General features: G+C 44.5%; 1 protein-coding gene across 1 annotated transcript in view; it reads right to left on the reverse strand.

Annotated features, from left to right (window-relative positions):
- The window catches only part of LOC134401988 (MAP kinase-interacting serine/threonine-protein kinase 1-like), a 758,389-nt gene that overhangs the window by 335,858 nt on the left and 402,099 nt on the right, over nucleotides 1-20,432 (reverse strand). The window lies entirely within an intron of this gene.

Consider the following 20,432-nt stretch of genomic DNA (forward strand, 5'->3'; position numbering starts at 1 on the left):
CAAATACAGAATATTTCTCTGTACCTTTTCCTTTTGAAGAAGAAAAAAGTGGTGTTCTAGACATGGCCTGTGCTGTGGTAGTATCCTGGTTGTGGAATGAGCTTGGCTGGCTGGGGAATGCTGGGAACTGTAGTGCCTTTTTCTGTCTAACCATGATGCTTGGGATTGTGCCCTTAGAAAACTTTACCAGGGGATCACCATTCTCAGGAGAGAATGGAGCCATAGCTAGACCTAAGGTTTATCCCTGGATCATCCAGGGGTCAAACCTGTTTATCTAGGGGCCTTGGTAGACCTACCTGTTAATCCGGTGGGGAGTAGGGGCAAGGCCGCACTGCAGCTAGCGTGGGCCATCGCCCCAGTCTACACATGAGACGCGACGGGGTAAGGGAAAGCCCCGTCACGTCAGCCATTTTCTTTTCAACTTAAAGGGGCCATGTGTGCAGGAGCATAACAACGATAAGGTAAGTCTTTTTACCCGCGCCCAGGGAGGTTTCACCCCTGCCTGACCCCGGGATCCCCTGTGCATCATCTGGATGATGAGCTTCGGCTATTGGGCGGTACAAAAATGTAATAAATAAATAAATAAATAAATAAAATGCACAGGGACGAGCCCGGGGTGAGCACCGGGCTAAACTTCCATCTAGCAAGGCCCTAGGTGACACATAGGGGATCCAGTGCTCAGGCAGGGGTGAACCCTGGATGATCCCAGGATAAACCTTAGGTCTAGCTGTGGCCTGGGTTATTGTTCCTGAAACTATTTGCACAACCTCAGCCTAAGGCCATGGCTAGACCTACTGGATCTAGCACGACAAAGGAGGGAGCATCTCATGACATGGTTATCGCGAGATCTCCCCCTCTGTCTACACGCAGCACGCGACGTCGTAGGAGGAAGACGAAGTTGCACCCGCCATTTTTTTCTTAAAGGAGACGGAGTGCACAAGCGCTTGATCACCAAATGTGAGGGGGGGGTAAAAAAATTCTCCGCTCACCCCACCCTCGATGGCTCAGAGCCCGGCTCCTGGCAGTTATCCCGAGACCATGGAAAAAATGCCGATATCCCATGTCAAGGGAGGGAACATCCTTCCCTGCTCCTGGGATCCCGGGGCAGTCCCTGGGATATCAGCAGGTCTAGCCATGGCCTAAGTTTCCTGAATTCTTTTATAACCAACCAAGAACTGTACATTTGAAGCGAAGGGCTCCTTATTTCTAGCTCTAAGTAACACTTTAATAAACACAAATCTCAGAGCAGCCGAAGCAGGCATCCATTCACATCCCAAAGTGCCGTGCTTTCTCCTTCGGATGCCAGAAGATGATGGATTATCATTTTTAAGTACTGAAATCCTCTAAAAATTACTTACTTGCCTTGCCTGATTAGTGGATGATTTATTATAGAGGCATCCACTCCCATTGGTCTCTCTCATGATGAATAAGTAGCAATATAATAACCCATCACTCTGGGATTATTGCCTAAATATCGGTTTGTGCGAAATTTGAATTAAAGCACATTCTTCCCCCTTCTGTGTGGTAGATATGAATGAAGCTATGACAGGCATGATTGTAATGAAGATAAGGCAAAAGTTCTGCTGGGCATTCAGCAGTACATGAACATTGCCACACAAGCTCAGTTGAAATGAACGGGAGTTTCACAAAATTGCTGTAGTAGTCCAGGTCCGTGCCCAGTTCAAAGTGCTGGTGTTAACATTCAAAGCCCTAAACAGTTTGGGGCCAGGCTATCTAAAGGAATGCCTCCTCCCATATGTACCTGCCCAGACCCCAAGGTCATCCTCAGGGGCCCTTCTCCATGACCTCCTGCCAAAGGAAGTGAGGCAGGTGGCTACCAGGAGGAGGGCCTTCTCTGCTGTGGCACCCCAGCTGTGGAATGGCACCTACGCTATACTCTTTTAGATGTCAGGTAAAGACCTTTTTTATTTTCTCAGCATTTTAACAGTCTAGCAACTTAATTTTAACTTTGCTGTTTTAAATTTGTATTTTAAATCTGTATTAATTTCTGTATTGCTGCTTGATTTTATCCTGGTTGTGTTTATGTATTGTAGTTTATGTTATGCTTTTATACTGTCTGTTTTATATTTTGAATGGTTTTTATGGTTTTAATTTTTGTAAACTGCCCAGAGAGCTTCAGCTATTGGGCGGTATAAAAATGCAATAAATAAATAAATAAATAAATAAATAGCATCCAGTGGCATTGCTAGGACCAGGTCCTGGTGTCCCCAGTCCCAAAACTATTCCCCAGTACCCTGAGTGTCCTTTAGGGATGTGTAAATCAGCAAACCTTGAGCTCACTGCAGTTCTCTGAATTCCATCTCAAAAATCATTCTGACTCTTTTCACTTGAAAATTTGCACGCATTTTCATGTGCATTTTCCCAAGTGTACACATCAGTTGTGCACATCTTCGAAAGCATGTATTCCTCTTCAATGGATTAATGGGTATCTGTGCACATTTTTCAAAAGTATGCTTTTTTTTATGCGCCTTCTTTAAATGTGTGCACGTTGTCAAACACGTATTTTTTTCTCGGCGAATCACATCGCAAGCTTGGAAATGTATGGATTTCAGCCACAGATTGTGTCCATGTCTGTCTTTGGTTCGGAAGGTGTGAACCAGATAAATCCCAATCGAAAATGAACTGAAACGAATTTCTTAGCGCCCCATGAATCCAGTGGAAGATTTCGTTCTTAGCTTAATTGCCACGAAGGGATTGATTTTCAAAGGGGGTTGCTACTGAGGAGGTAAGTCTACCCCCATCCTCCTGAGATGCAGGAATATCGCCTTCCCCTGACCCATAAATCCCCATCTGCATGCCCATTACACTTCTAAAAAATCTTCCATTGGTGCCAAATGTGAGGTTTCTGAGCTTAATTGACATGCATAAGGGGGATTTCCAAGGGGATCCCATTTGGGAAACATTAACCCTCCCATCCCTGCATGTTATGTTGTGGCTTCATCACTTCTTTTTCTTTTTTGAGATTAGCATGCTCCCCTGTTCTTGTCCCTTAACAACCCTAGCACCAATAGTTGGCTTATAAGGGTGCCAGAACTTGCCATGATTGTCCCCTGAGAGGGTGATCAAGCTGCAACAGATTGCTATGCTAGGACACAGGGGCCACAGCTAGACCTAAGGTTTATCCTGGGATCATCCAGGGTTCGCCCCTGCCTGAGTACTGGATCCCCTGTGTGTCACCTAGATGAACAGGTTCGACCCCTGGACAATCCAGGGATAAACCTTAGGTCTAGAAGGATTTAAAAAGCTGGAGAATTTCTCGTGATCTTAATGGTTTCCTTGCCAGCTTTTTATTTATTGGTTCTTGCTTCCTCAAAATAAATCTCAATTAGTCTTTGGAAGGAGGGGTTCCACAAAGATTGGGAGGTGGGGTAGGGGAGAACTACCAAATGAAATGTTGGATTCTTAATGTAGAACTTAACCAGCCCTTTTGCTCTTCCCATCTTTCCACTTCCAGAGACATCCTGTGTCTGAGGACACCGATCTTTTGCCCTTGGCTAGAATCTTTTTCTCTTGGCAGCCTTTTCCTAAAGTGCTTGGCTTCTTCTTTTCCTTGTGTAGATGGCTGCACGCCGCTTTGCCCAGAAATCTCGAGTGGCCTCTCACATTGGTGCATATAAAAACAGATGAAGGTGACATATGGAACAGCACCCAGGAGTAGTAGGAAACGCAGGAAGCTCACGCTTGGATTGGTGCTCAACTTCCCAGTTCTGCCCAGCAGCTTTCCAACAGCATGGGGGGAGTGAATTAATTCAAAAGGGCATAGCAGTAATCCAACACATTCAAAGTGTTGGCTGTAATGTATACATAAAGATCAGTAATGGCCCATATGGGAGATTTCTTTCTGAGCTTAATTGGCTTTCATAGGGAGATTTCTAAGGGGATCCCATTTGGGAAAAGTTAACACACCCGTCCACACATGCTGCTTTCCCCACACACACACATACCACGCACAAATCCCTATTGCATGGCAATTAAGCGTAGGAAAAAAACATTGGTACTAATGGAATAACAGAAAGCTCTGGCGTGGGCTGGTCCATGAAGTCACGAAGAGTCGGAAGCGACTGAACGAATAAACAACAACAAACTAATGGAAGCCTTTCTTCTAAGCTTAATTGCATGGGGTGTAGGCAGTTTCATGAGGGAAGCCAGAGCAAACTTCAGCATCAACAGCAGAGCTAGCCACACATCAAGAGTATGGCTATATTAGGATGACCATATGAAAAGGAGGACAGGGCTCCTGTATCTTTAACAGTAATGTAGAAAAGGGAATTTCAGCAGGTATCAATTAAAGAGGGTGAAATTCCCTCTTCATCACAACAGTTAAAGCTACACTAGATATAGTAGAGTGGCCAGATACAAAAGAGGGCAGGGCTTCTAGAAACAAAGTGGCCAGATACAAAAGAGGGCAGGGGTCTAGAAACAAAGCCCTATGAAGAGAGACTGAAAGAACTGGGCATGTTTAGCCTGGAGAAGAGAAGATTGAGGGGAGACATGATAGCACTCTTCAAATACTTAAAAGGTTGTCACCCAGAGGAGGGCCAGGATCTCTTCTCGATCCTCCCAGAGTGCAGGACATGGAATAACGGGCTCAAGTTAAAGGAAGCCAGATTCCGGCTGGACATCAGGAAAAACTTCCTGACTGTTAGAGCAGTGCGACAATGGAATCAGTTACCTAGGGAGGTTGTGGGCTCTCCCACACTAGAGGCATTCAAGAGGCAGCTGGACAACCATCTGTCAGGGATGCTTTAGGGTGGATTCCTGCATTGAGCAGGGGGTTGGACTAGATGGCCTTGTAGGACCCTTCCAACTCTGCTATTCTATGATTCTATGATTCTGCAGCTTTAACTGTTGTGATGAAGAGGGAATTTCACCCTCTTCAATTGATACCTGCTGAAATATGGTCCTCCTTTTCATATGGTCACCCTAGGCGATATGCTCCAGTTTCAGAGGCAGTATGCATATGATGGAGGGTGGAGCTGTTGCACCCGTGTCCTGCTTGTGGGTTCCTTGTGGACTGAAAAGAAAGGGAAAAGATCCACCAACTCTTCAGATGAGGCAGGTGGCTACTAGGCTACTAGGAGGAGGGCTTTCTCTGCTGTGGCACCCCAGTTCCACAATTCTGTTTTAGTCTGGTTATGCTTTTTATATTGTATTTTGTATTTGTGTTTTAAATTTGTTGGTTGTTTTTATGCTCTTCATGGTTTTAATTTTTGTGAACTGTCCAGAGAGCTTCAGCTATTGGGCAGTATAAAAATGTAATAAATAAATAAATAAGCTGAGCGCACAATATATAGGGAGCCCAATGTGTTGTGCATATACAAAAAGCCTCAATGCGATTTATCCAAGCCAGCATTATATAGTAAGTGTCAATGGACATTTAACAAACATTTAATAAACATATAGCATAGTTTCTGGTGATTAATAAGGACAAACACATGTCATAAACATGAAAGAAACAAACAAGAGAAAACGTATAAATGTAATATTAAACAATGACTCTGGATTGTATGCACTGTTTCCAACTTCATCAGTAATACATGTTTTCAATTTTCACAAGTTAAGCATTCACCATAACATAAAAGCTTGGCATGTTGGCTACAGGTTCTAACCCCCCATGGTAGACTGTTTGCTCCCTGAAGAAAAATGTTGGACTCTATGTCCAAAATTGTGGAAAGGATTTCTAATCTGCAGGAATAAAAGTAATAAATTCAGAATCACTGTTCACATTCTACGGTCTGATACAGCACAGCTCTTCTTATGTCCTAGTGGGTTGTACACTGTATTGCTGCCTCCTCCACGTGTAAATACAATGTATGGAGGTGAACTCCAGTGAAAATCTTTTGCCAGTGAGCTCTGTGATGCTATGTGAATGCCACTAATGCTCTCTAGAAGCTTACAGGCCTCTCAGTGGACAAGATCCATGAATTTAAGATGTCTACTCTGTGTGCTCCTTCAGAAGGAAGGAATCACAAACAAGAACTGCTCACACACTTTGCAGGACTGTTAGGCAAACTGGCCTTCTGACAGATGTCCCTGAAATTTCTCTCTCTCTCTCTCTCCTTATTGAAGCCTCCACTATCAATATTTCCACAACTTCTCAAGGCAAATTGTTCCATTGACTGGTTGCTTGTACACATCTTTCAGGAAGTAAAATCAATGGTGCCAAAATGCTACCAGATCAATATCTCCTCCTCTAAAGAGATATTACCTTATGTTCTTTTATTTATTTCTCTGGCTGTTTTGTGAATCTCATTACTTACCTCTTTGGGAACAGTAGGCTTTTATTTTCCATAGGGATGGGAGAACAGCTAACATTCAAACTTGTCAAGGTCCTCCATTTTCTCATCTTACCTCATTCTTGCTCTCAAGTATGAGTAACTTTTTTCTTTTTCTTTTTCTTTTTGAGCAAGAAAAATGTCCATTTTTGAACTAAAAAAAATGGCACTTTTCCAAACACAAACTCCAAATTTTAATTTTTCCCACATAGGATAAAACATGAAAATAAAGGTTTGAGAAGGAAACCTGTATTCCCTAGGGTGACCATATTTGGGAAACCAAAAAAGAGGACACCTAGTGTGTGTGGGGGGGGAAGCAGCTTTCTGAGTCCTGCAGAAAGTAGGACTTATTATTATTATTATTATTATTATTATTATTATTATTATTATTATTATTTACATACCGCACCATAGCCAAAGCTCTCTGGGTGGTTTACAAAAGTTAAAACAGTGAACATTAAAAAAGAACATTAAAAAGAAATACAGAAAATTTAAAACCATAAAAGCATAATATACAAGCAAAAACAGACAATGTACATTTAACTCGTATCCTGGCTTCTCTGGTCTCCTCCCTTCCCTGGTCACTGGAATGCCTCCTTTTCTCCTTCTCCTCTGTTTTTTTTTTTTTTTTGGACATTGGAGGGTAGTTGATGTGTAGGGTGACCATATTTGGGAATCCAAAAAAGAGAACACCTAGTGTGTGGGGGGGGGAAGCAGCTTTCTGAGTCCTGCAGAAAGTACGTTATTCCCCCGCCACCTTAAGGAACCCGATTGGAGTGGAGGAGGGGAAAGGATTTCGTTCTGCACCACCACCATCCACTCCAATTGGGGCCTTTTCTATAATGTCCACGAATGACCCACTTTCCCCTTTAAGACCTCAATTGGCGCTCAGGGTGGGGGAATGATGTGCCTCAAGAAAGCATGTCATTCACTCCTGCCATGCTAATGGCAGCCTTAAAGGGGAAGGTGTGTCATTCCAGGACATTATTGAAAATTATAGAAAATCCCCCCTGACACCATGGAAAGAACAAAAACCAGGACAAATCCGGGGAAATCCTGACAGTTGGTCACCCTAGTATTCCCAGAAGTGCACACATGTACAAATGTGCACTCTAAACATGAATCCAAACAGAAGAATTTGCAACAATGTCCCAAGAATTATCCTTCTGATCGCAAATGTTTGTGTATGTGTGTGCATGTCTGATTTAGACAATACAAATACATACACAATAAAAGATACCACCAAGAAAATGGATGTTAACATTCACATTCCGAAATTACTTTTTACAAGTGGCTATGAGATAGCCTGTTGTAGCAAAATGAACAGATCCTTTAGCACTGTAAACACAAATTGACAATGGAGTAAAGCTTTAGTGGCTATATTCTTGAGTCTGCATTTATGCACACACACAAATGTACACTCAAGGTATCAGAATGTATGAGGTTTCTGTTCCAGCTCACAAATCATGCCTTATTCACAACCCCAGACATGGATAAGATTTCTCTGTTTACAATCACACTCAAAAAAATTGCATTTTTTGAAGAATGCACACTGTAAAATGTGCATTTTTTTAAAGCATTTTTTGCACTTTATTCAATGAAGGCAATGTGTGTATTTTTTGGGGAAAAATGCACTGAAATGTGCACTTTTGCCATTCAAACAGCACAATTCCTCCCTCAAACAAAAAAGAGAAACAAGTCACAAATGAGACAAACCGATCTTCAAAATTCTCCCACCACTAAGAGAAGAAAAGAAGTAAAACATGAGGTTAAATATCGTGAAATGCAAGAAGTACAGTCTTGATTTTGCATACATTTAAACTTCAATTTAATTATCACAGAGAGTCGAGGGAAGGCAAATCTTGGCTTCAACCCGCTGATTCATCTATCTCCAACTGCCACCTTTGCTATTATAAAATCATTTATTGAATTGCTTTTTGTATGTGATATGGTGGAAAGTGATTCATTGTTCATACTGCAGTTGGTTTCATCTTGCTTTGTTGGGGACCGCTTGGAACTCAACTTATGTGGGAAACTGGTATACAAAATATATGCCACTATGACTATGGGCTCATCTATACCAAGCAGGATATTCCACCATGAAAACAGTATATAAAAGGCAGGAGCCACACTACTGCTTTATAGTGGTATTGACGTGCACTGCAGGATCTACACTACTACTTTGTAGTGATACTGACAACTGTTGGGGCCCATGACACATTTACACCAAGCAGGATATAACACTATGAAAGTGGTATATGGTATGTGTCAATGGACCCCCAACTGTTGTCAGTGTACTTCAATACCACTATAAAGCAGTAGTCTGGCTCCTGCCTTTTATATACCACTTTCATAGTGGAATATCCTGCTTGGTGTAAGGCATGGCTAGATGAGGGGGGTTAAGGGGGATGATCTCGTGGTTTTATGATCGCAAGATCGTCCCCCTGGTCACGACGTGTGACTTCGTGGCTGCCATTTTGGTTGTTTTTTTTAAAGGAAAAGGAGCGCACAAGTGTTCAAACAACAGGTAAGTTTTTTCTTTAAAAAAAACTCGCCCTCCCCCACCCCACCCCCGATGAGCACAGAGTTCCTGAGCTCTGTGCCCCATACCCAGATCCCGGCTCCTCGTGTTTACTCATGAGGAGCTGGGACATACCAACAACGGCAGGCCACATGTTCACTGCAAAGAGGCTCCCATGCCCAGAAAGTGTGAATTGGACCTTAATCTACTGAGTTCCCCCAGTTTGATTGAAGGACTAAATGGTTCCTTCAGGACACAGTTGAACCTGCAGTTTCACCTTATTGTTAAGCACAGGTGTTGAACCTCTTTCAACACCCAGACTGAATTCCATTTTTGGAGACCCTCTCAGGACCCACAATCCAATGGTGGTCAGGGTTGAAGACAAGGGGGGAGGAGCTTAAGCTCTTACTGCCATTAACTAAGCCTTATGAGAGGCATTTTAATTTTTTTAGGATTGGGTGGGGGACTACACAAAAGTTGAGAAACCTCAGAACAATCAGTAATGGTTGAAATGAGGTAGGACCAAGGAAGAGATGTGGCCATCTGTGGAACCTCACAGGGCCAAATTGGGTCCCCAAGAGAGTCAAATCTGGCCCCTAGACTTGAGGTTCTGCACCTCTGTTCTAAAAGCCATCCAATTCAGGATAATAATGCCTTCACTCTGGCTCCCCTGAGATACACAGAGGCACGACCTGATCTGAGATAGGAGGGGCACCTGAAAATAAATGCACAATTTGAATATAAATCGCAAAAAATCATCTCATGGATAAATGACAACTGGATTATGTTCATTGAGACTCCCCACCCCCACCCCCGTTGTGGCTACTGAATGGGAAAGGAACTCTGCTGGTGAGGCTTTGCATTCCGCTGACGTATTCCCCACTCGAAATAAGATGCAATCCAGTTCATTGAATTTATATGCACTTACCTTTCCGTGCATAACAAAGCAGGAATTAGTGACTGATCATGGCTGTGTGAGGTACTTAAACAGTAGCAGCTGTCAGTTTAAATAACGCAGAGGGCATGAAGATGACGCCTCAGTGGGATCTTTCGAGCACAACATATTTTTAACCCAGTGTTCTTTATTGCATTAATTCCCTCGTTGTTTGACACTGATTTATTATCAATCCTTCCCCCCCCCCCACTCTCTGAGGTGTATGCAAATCCTTTTATTATCGTATGCATGCTTTTTATGAGTTACTGATAAGACTGGAGCTTTGGTGGAAAACCAGGGCAGAGAGGGAATGAAGCATTCCTTTGTAGGAACTATATAGGCTTCATCCCACGTACCTGTTTCCCTCGAATTATCCCGTACAGTGTAAAGCTGTTATTGTTGTTGTTGTTGCTAGCTAAATCACACCCCGGGGGGCAGCACTCCTAAGATCCTTTGCATACCAGGAAAAAGGTTTAAGGGGGGAAATGTAAAAAAAAAAATCATAAAAAATCAATGGATGACCCAATCTGATTCAAATTTGGTATGCTTAAAGCTCTCCTTAATATCTCTTACTGTGCCAATTTTGATAACTTTAGCTTTAAAACTTACGCAGATGTAAGCATTTGTTTAATTTGTACTTTAAACCTATCAAATCCTGCTCCTGCGCCCCCCAGTGGCCGTTCCGAAAACAACAAATGATTCGCTCCTAAACAGGTAGCAAAATAGGTCGTTTCTTTTGGCTTTATAGCACAATTAAAGCAGGATGCATGGGAGTACTTCGCAATCAAAGCAGATTATAAACTGAAAAACTTCAGAGTCCAATTCGCAGTGATTGCGTAGTATAACCCTGGTGTGATGAAGCTATGGAACTGTAGAATCAGAGTTGAAATGAGTTCTGTAACTGGAAACAATCCAGTGTGGTTTAATAGTTAAAATGTTGGCCTTGGGCCATGGGGGCAAGTATTTGAATCCCTGCCCAACCATAACGCTGACTGACTTTGGTTCAATCACTCTCTTTCGACCTATCCTGTCTCACAGGGTTGTGGTGAGGTTAAAACTGGATGTCCAATATAAGCCATGACAAGCTCCACATGTGATAAACAGAACCCAAACCTCTGCAAAGATGCAGCATTCCTTGTGGATCCTTATATAGCCTAGTGATTCCTTGTGGATCCTTATATAGCCTAGTGATGCCACTGTAGGGATGGGCAAAGTTTTTCCCCATCCTGTTCTTGCTCTGCTCACTGGATTCCTGCCAGTTCCCTGACCCCAGCATTGGCATGGGGTGAGCCATCAGCAGGCCCGGTGCTGCCATAGAGGCAACTCAGGCAGCAGCCTAGAGCGCCAAGCAAACGAGGGCGCCGAACAGCGTACCCTGAAGCTGCTCTCCTAGAGTGGCTTCTGGGCGCGCTGTTCCAAAGCCACCACCCCGGCCTCCGCCCAACCCCAGCGTCCTGGCTCCTTCGAAGCCAGGATGCTGGAGTTGGAGGCGGAGGCTTCAGTACGGCGCACCAGGAAGCCACTTCCGGGGTGCGCCGCTTCAAAGCTTCTGCCCCACCCCCCAACCCCAGCGTCCTGGCTTCAAAGTCAGGAGTGGGAGGGAGCAGGCGGGGAGCGGGCAGGGAGCGGGCGAGCGGGCAAGCGAGGAGAGAGCCAGAGTGGTGAGTGAGCGAGCTAGCGGGGGCGACGGGGGTGAGCGGGCGAGCAAGGGGGGAGCCGGAGCAGTGAGCAAGCATGTGAGCAAGGGGGGAGCCGGAGCAGTGAGTGAGTGAGTGAGCGGGCGGGTGGGCGGGGGGCGGTGAGCGGGGGGAGCGAGGGGGGAGCCGGAGCAGCGAGTGAGCGGGCGGGGCAGCAGGCGGGCGGGTGGTAAGTGAGTGAGCGAGCGAGCGAGGGGGTGAGAGGTGGGCGAGCGGGGGGCGGGGGCAGCGGTGAGTGAGCAAGCGAGAGGGCAGGCGGGCGAGTGAGGGGGCGGTGAGTGAGTGAGTGAGCAGGGGGTGGGGTGGAGGCTTCAGAATGCACCTGCCTAGGGCACAATATAGTCTGGCGCCGGCCCTGGCCATCAGACGATCTGGGGGTGCCTGGCAAGAGCTCATGGCTGGGTTTTTTATCCACAATTTTGTGCAACGTCGCGGGTGAGAACTTTTACGGAAATTGCAATTTGCACGAATTTGTGGCCATAGATAGCGCAATTTCTAGAAAATTGCAAGTGTAAAGGACCATTTATTTCTACAACATTCATGTCTGCAATTTTGTGCAAATGCGGATTTACACAGATCTGCATTTGCACAAATCACAATTTACACACACACAAATGGCAGGAAACCATGAGCTTGCCCAACTTGGTGTGCACTAAGTCAAGCCAGCCAAGAGATCCACAACCAGGCATCTGGGGGTCCAAGCTGGTGAAAATCCACTGAGCTCAACCTGCAAACTGGGTTCCTCAAAACATTCCAATTTGTACGTCAAATCTGGAGGCAAAGGCTATCAATGGCTACAAGCCCTGATGGTTGTGTGCTATCACCAGTATTCAAGGCAGTAAGCCTGTGTGCAGCAGTTGCTGGGAAACATGGGTGGAAGGGTGCCATTACCATGTCCTGCTTGTTCATCCCTGGCCAATGGCTGGTTGGCCACTGTGTGAACAGAGTGCTGGACTAGATGGACCCATGGTACTTCTTATGTTCTTATGCTATGTTCATAATGCTCATATGTGTACCGAGCTCGGATGCCTACACAACAGACATCGTTATTCAAATTGAAATCAACTATGACCACTAGCATGACTTCTTCTCAGTCCTTTCAACCAGAACAAAGCTTTTCTAAGGTTCTTAATACTTTAGAAAACCTTCCTTCATGCTCATAACAGCATTCTTCCCTCCCACATTTTTTTCAAGAGGGAAATAGCATTTCAACCAACATACACTTCCTGGAATGGGTCAACCACACCAAGGTGCATGATGTTGGGTAATCATATGGGCATTCCAGGAAGCACTGACTTGCTAAAATATGATCTCTGAAACAGCCAGACTTGCTAGGAGTGTGAACACTAAGGCCATAGCTAGACCTAAGGTTTATCCCTGGATCAACAAGGGGTCAAACCTGTTCATCTAGGTGACACACAGGGGATCCAGTGCTCAGGCAGGGGCGAACCCTGGATGATCCCAGGATAAACCTTAGGCCTAGCTGTGGCCTCAGTGTTTCAAGGAAGAGGGTGTCAGAAGGGGAGCAATGCATTCTGGGGTGGATGACTGGTGGGCAAGGGGGAGATAGCAAGTTGTATATACACTATGAGAACTTGGAATAATTGAGAATTTTCATTTGGAACCTGGTGAGCAAATTGCAAATTCAGATGTGATATGTTCAGCCATCACAAATCCAGCCTTTTGAAAACCAAGTGCCTCCTTGTAGCAGCCATTCCATCAGGCTGAAGAACAGAGGGAGAAATGGAATGTGCATAGGAATGGGCAAATTTACCATTGCCTGGTCAAATGGCAGCTGAAAAGAGGCCATTTATGGAAGTTCACAGGCATAAATGGACCATTTACTAGGGTGACCATATCAAAAGGAGGACAGGGCTCCTGTATCTTTAACAGTTGCATAGAAAAGGTAAGTTCAGCAGGTTTTATTTGTATATATGGAGAATCTGGTGAAATTCCTTCCTCATCACAACAGTTAAAGTGCAGGAGCTATACTAGAGTGACCAGATTTAAAAGAGGGCAGGGCCCCTGCAGCTTTAACTGTTGTGATGAAGAGGGAATTTCACCAGGTTCCCCATATATACAAATGACACCTGCTGAAATTTCCTTTTCAATACAACTGTTAAAGATACAGGAGACCTGTCCTCCTTTTCATATGGTCACCCTACCATTTACACCTGTAATTTTGTGTGCATGGCCCCTTTATAGCAGCCATTTGTGCAAAGGGACATTTGCAGGAGAGAGAGAAAAAGCCAAGCTGCCATTTTTATGCAAACCTATATATGTAAACCTATATATTTTCAAGAAACCTCCCACAGTTAACACCTCTTCAACCATGTGTGGGGCCACAGCTAGACCTAAGGTTTATTCCTGGATCGTCCAGGGGTCAAACCTGTTCATCTAGGTGACACACAGGGGATCCAGTGCTCAGGCAGGGACGAACCCTGAATGACCCCATGATAAACCTTAGGTCTAGCTGTGGCCTGGGAAAGTATACCAGAGAGTGAAAGCCACTACTGAGAAGACCCACTTAAGTGCTATTCCCTTGGTCATGGAATGTCTCGTAAGTCCTCCTCTGAAGTTCTCAGGGGTTGACTTGGTATATATAAGGAAGCCGGTCAGCTAGGTGTCCTGAGCTTGAAATTTAGTCGGTGTTATCACCAATCCAAAGGTTCCATGGCTCAAACAGCTTCATTTATGTTCATCAAGGATCCTTGATTTTCTCTTCCGCATTTGAGAAAAATAAGGCGAGCAACTCCGTAATATATGACCAATGTTTCCATCCCAATGTAAATTCTGCAAGAGAGAGGAATTCTTCTCTGTATCTAAAACTTGGAAAATTTCACAGCAGCTCTCAAGGACAGAATAAGCATGCTTCTTTAGTAATGGAAAGCAATAGAGATAAATCATATTCCTCTACTTTGATAGATATTTTAAAAAAAACAACACAACACCTACAGAGGCCTTAAATGCAATCGGAGTCATGACCATAGGTAAAGAGTTGCCTCTGCCTGTCATACATTTTCTCACATAAAAGCTATGTTTAAATAAAAGCTATGTTTAAATACAGAGCTTACATGTGAATACATAACCAAGGCAACTACACTGTGATGGATCCTTACTTTTAATAACAAATACTAAAATAGGCTTTTAAAAAAAAGAGGCAGTGTTTAAGAAAGCATTGCTGCACACAGTATGCAAATTTAGATCACGCCGAGAGAGATCGAGGGACAATTAATATCAACATGTCAAGTATTGTTTGGGTAACACTTCTTTCAGGCTTTGCATAGAATCATAGAATCATAGAATAGCAGAGTTGGAAGGGGCCTACAAGGCCATCGAGTCCAACCCCCTGCTCAATGCAGGAATCCACCCTAAAGTATACCTGACAGGTGGTTGTCCAGCTGCCTCTTGAAGGCCTCTAGTGTGGGAGAGCCCACAACCTCCCTAGGTAACTGATTCCATTGTCGCTCTGCTCTAACAGTCAGGAAGTTTTTCCTGATGTCCAGCTGGAATCTGGCTTCCCTTAACTTGAGCCCTTTATTCCATGTCCTGCACTCTGGGAGGATCGAGAAGAGATCCTGGCCCTCTCTCTGTGTGACAACCTTTTAAGTATTTGAAGAGTGCTCTTATGTCTCCCCTCAATCTTCTCTTCTCCAGGCTAAACATGCCCAGTTCTTTCAGTCTCTCTTCATAGGGCTTTGTTTCCAGATCCCTGATCATCCTCGTTGCCCTCCTCTGAACACATATGCCTTTCAAAATCAAGACACTGGCATTGGAAGGAAGAAGCCAAACATACAAACTGAATTGGAACCCACACGCGTCCAATTCGTCAGACACTTGCCCCGTCACCCCTGCCATCTCCTCCCGCTCGTCAGGCTGCGCAAGCTTCTTTTGAGACTTGGCAAGGCTGATCGAGTACTCAGCAGCTGCCTGCCCTTGACCTGAGCCTTTTTTATGGCCACCATTTATGCAATGGGGAGAAGTACGTCATTTCCCAGAGCCTCTATTGTGACGCACAAAGGAGGCTCTGGACAAGGGCGGATGGCTTCTAAGCACTCATGGGCCCTCATGGGCCGCTCAGAGCATGGGTCCATAAACATGTCATGGGCTCATGACTGGGTTGAGGGGGTGGACGTGGGGGAGTCTGTTGGACTCCCAGAATCCCTTGAAAGACTAGGCTGACAACCATTACCCAGAGGACCTTCTCTTCTGCTGCTCCCAGGCTGTGGAATGGCCTGCCGGAGGAGACTCGCCAACTTAACAGTCTTTTAGCATTTAAGAAAGCTATAAAGACTGATCTCTTCCGGCAGGCCTATCCAGTGGAATTTTAGGATGTTTTTAGGATGTTTTTATAATGTATACTGTTTTTAATTCAGTTTTATGTATTTTATACTTATTGTTGTTCCCCACCTCAATCCAGACAGAGAGGCAATTAAGAAAATATTATTATTATTATTATTATTATTATTATTATTATTATTATTATTATTATTATTAGAACCTACCCTGCTCCTAGCCCCGAACTTGGCCAAAGCTGTCCTATTCCTAATTTTGCCATTTTCTTAGAGGAATGCATCCATCAGAAAAATCTGCACTTTAAAAATGCACATGTTGAAAACACGCACACTTTTACGCTTCGGTCAATGGGAGAGAAAGTACGCATTTTCATGCACACTTTAAAAAATGAGCACCCAAATGTGCACATTTCCAATTTGAATAGCAACAACACAACAAAAGTACATATTCAGGAATGGGAACTAGGGCTAAATGTACATTACTGCTTCATAGTGGTATTGAAGTGCACTGATAACTGTTGGGGCACAATCCAGGCCAGATGTTCACCTAGTGTCAAATCATGACGAATGTGGAATAAAAAGCAGGAAATAACACAATGGCCATAGCTAGATGGGTCGAAATCCTGGGGTGATCCCCGGAATTATCCCTGTGTGTCCACTTGACGCACAGGGGATCCCAGGATCAGGGAGGGATGATCCCTCCCTTGCCCCGGGATCTTGCCCTCCCTTTTAGCCCCATTTTTTCTGTGGTCTCAGGGCCACGCATCAGGGGTAGGATGGGGGGAGTGGGGGAAATAATTTAAATTAAAAAAATACTTACCTTTTACGCATGACCGTTTGTGCGCTCCTGGCTCTTTAATATTAAAAAATGGCGGGCGTGACACCTCTCCTTCTGAGGTCATTGCGCGTCACATGTAAACAGAGGAGGGATCTTGCAATAACCACATTGCGAGATCTTCCCTCCTCCGTGGCGTGCTAACAGGTAGGTCTAGCTAAGTCCAATGAGAGTGGTCTATAGAATGTGGCCTGTGCTTCAACAGTTATCAATGCACTTCAATACCACTATAAAGCAGTAGTGTAGATCTAGCCCCACATTCCATGTACTGCTTTCATAGCATTACATCCTGCTTTTTATTCCACATTCATAATGATTTGATGCAAGGTGTAGATCTGGCCAAGGTGAACCAAGCTTCAAAGTGTAACTCTGGAAATCTCAACAAGCTCGAGTCTTACTAATACTCCTAACTGCATTCCTACATCTACCTCTCCAATGACTGGCTTTTGTTCCACATATGAGGACATTTCCACCACCACTTGCCACAGCCCTTAGCAGAGATGCTGGGGTTCAAACCTTCAACTGTAGGACATGTACCCTACCTTGAGATATGGCCCTTCCCTATGAAAATGATATGTGTTATCCATGTTTGATTTAACTGATGAACTGGTATCTGTATTTTGATATCAGAATATGCATGAACGTGAAATGGTCATATTCTCAGCATATGCTGTTAAATGCCTGGAAGAGAAAAGTCTTAACGTGGCACCGAAAAGATAACAATGTTGATGCCAGCTGAGCCTTATCAGGGAGATCATTCCATAATTGGGGGTTCACCACTGAAAAGGCCCTCTCCCTCATTGTCATCTTCCAATCTTCCCTTGAAGAAGGCACCCGGAGGAGGGCCTTAGATGTTGTTATTATTATTATTATTATTATTATTATTATTATTATTATTATTATTATTTATTTATTTATTTATATAGCACCATCAATGTACATGGTGCTGTACAGATAACACAGTAAATAGCAAGACCCTGCCGCATAGGCTTACAATCTAATAAGTTGTAGTAAACAATAAAGAGGGAAGGAGAATGCAAACAGGCACAGGGAGGTGTAAACAGGCACCGGGTAGGGAGAAGCTAACAGTATAGAGTCAGAACAAACTCAATATTTGAAGGCTATAGGGAAAAGAAAAGTTTTTAGCTGAGTTTTAAAAGCAGTGATTGAGTTTGTAGTTCTCAAGTGTTCTGGAAGAGCGTTCCAGGCATAAGGGGCAGCAGAGGAAAAAGGACGAAGCCGAGTAAGGGAAGTGGAGGTCCTAGGGCAGGCGAGAAGCATGGCATCAGAGGAGCGGAGAGCACGAGCAGGGCGATAGTGTGAGATGAGAGAGGAGAGATAGGCAGGAGCTAGACCGTGAAGAGCTTTGAAGGTCAGCAGGAGAAGTTTATATTGGATTCTGGAGTGAATTGGAAGCCAATGAAGAGATTTCAGAAGTGGAGTGACATGGTCAGAGCGGCGGGCCAAGAAGATGATCTTAGCGGCAGAGTGGTGGACAGAGACCAGCGGACTGATGTGAGACGAAGGAAGGCCAGAGAGAAGAAGGTTGCAGTAGTCCAACCGAGAGATAACCAGTGCGTGAACGAGAGTCTTGGCAGAAGAGACAGACAAAAATGGTCGAATCCTGGCAATATTATACAGGAAGAAACGACAGGATTTAGCTACTGCCTCGATGTGAGGAGTAAAGGAGAGCGAGGAGTCAAATATAAAGCCAAGACTACGAGCTTCCTTGACCGGAGTAAGCGTGACATCGTTGACAGTAAGAGAGAATGAGAGGTGGGGAGAGGGTTTAGGAGGAAAAACAAGCAATTCAGTCTTTGCCATGTTAAGTTTCAAACGACGATGAAGCAGCCAGGCTGAGATATCTGAAAGACATGCCGAGATACGTTGAGTGTAGTGCACAGGTAGGTTCATGTCGAGAGAGGCGTTCCATCAGGTATTGTGGTCCCAAGCCATGTAAGGTTTTATAGGTTAAAACCAGCACCTTGAATTGGGCTCAGAATCATACAGACAGCCAATGCAAGCGGGCCTTCTGGTTGAACCTTCTGGTTCCAGTTATCAATCTGGTTGCTGCCTTTTGCACAAGCTGCAGCTTCCGAACTATCTTCAAAGGCAGTCCCACATAGAGCGCATTGGAGTAATCTAATTTGGAGGTTACCAGAGCTTAGACAACTGAAGCCAGGTTATCCCTGTCCAGATAGGGGCATAGCTGGGCTACCAACTGAAGCTGGGAGAAGGCACTCCGTGCCACCGAGGCCACCTGAGCCTCAAGTGACAGAGATGGTTCTAGGAGAACTCTCAACCTATGAACGTGCTCCTTCAGAGGGAGTGCAACCTCATCCAGAACAGGTTGAACACCCACTATCCAGTCAGCAGAACCACCCACAACAGCATCTCTGGGCTTAGCTAGACCTAAGGTTTATCCCAGGATTGTCCCGGGGTCATCCCTGTTCATGTAAATGGCACACAGGGGTTCCTGAGAGCAGGCAGGGATGACCCTAGGATGATCCTGGGATAAACCTTAGGTCTAGCTAAGGCCTCAGTCTTGTTTGGATTGAGTTTCAATTTATTAGCCCTCATCCAGTCCATTGTCATGGCCTGGCATCATGATGATGATGATGATGATGATGATGAACAAATGCATCTAGTGAACAGGCCCTGTTTGCTTTCACTGTCCATCTCTTATTCTCTAATTTTGACTTCATTGTGGCTATTTTTAGCACAGAACTTCAGCTCAGAAGCTGTGTCATTGCTGCTTCCCTTGTACATGAAGCCATTCTCCCCGGGAGAGGGAGAGGACTTGTATGCCCACTGAGCTTTTTCTGTTTTTAAATCACTCATTCTTTCTTTTCCAGACAGATTTTACGAGGCATCCCTTTTGCTCTAGTAATGATTTGTTGTTCAATTGCATTTCATTCAGCTATTATCTGCAAAGTGCTTTGAGATGCAGTGCATGAAAGCTTCTCTCACAAGAGGTTTATGGCATGGAATGAAAATGCAGGTATCAACAGGCCGCGATTAATGGGCCTGCACTAAATAATCAGAGCGTTTGTTCCTTTCTTGAAGTCAGTAGTGTCAGCCATCCAGGGGATTGAAAAGCAAGCAAGCAAATGTCATACATGAGACAGATATCAACTTTGCTGATGTCTGGGTCAAGCATTTCAATGCCACAAAAGAACTCATCTCTAGTGGCATTATTTGTCCTCGTATGAGTTGAGAGCTGTCGGCAGTGAAATAATAAGAGTTAGGATTGACTTCTTACTCCCATTGGCAAGAGTCAAACCCATATCACCCACCCAAGAGAGTGAGAATCACAAGAGAGAAAGGAATCTTAAAAATAAAGAAATAAAAAAATAGGCAGTGGAACTATGCCATCATAGAATAGAAGAGTTGGAAGGGTTGGAAGGCCATCAAGTTCAACCCCCTGCTGAATGCAGAAATCCACCATAAAGCATACCTTAAAGATGGCTGTCCAGCTGCAACTTGAAGGCCTATAGTGTGGGAGAGCCCACAACCTCACCAGGTAACTGATTCCATTATCGTACTGCTCTAACAGTCAGGAAGTTTTTCCTGATGTCCAGCCGGAATCTGGCTTCCTGTAACTTGAGCACATTATTCCACATCCTTCACTCTGGGATGATTGAGAGGAGATCCTGGCTCTCCTCTGTGTGACAACCTTCCAAGTATTTGAAGAGTGCTATCATGTCTCCCTTCAGCTTTCTCTTCTCAAGGCTAAACATGCCCAGTTGTTTCCAGATCCTTGATCATCCTCATTGACAGTCCTCTTTGAATGCAGGTGATGCTTAGACAAACAAACAAAGGCTGTTGTGTAGGGTGACCATATGAAAAAGAGG

The sequence above is a fragment of the Elgaria multicarinata genome, chromosome 7 (genome assembly GCF_023053635.1).
Source record: "Elgaria multicarinata webbii isolate HBS135686 ecotype San Diego chromosome 7, rElgMul1.1.pri, whole genome shotgun sequence".
Taxonomy (NCBI): domain Eukaryota; kingdom Metazoa; phylum Chordata; class Lepidosauria; order Squamata; family Anguidae; genus Elgaria; species Elgaria multicarinata.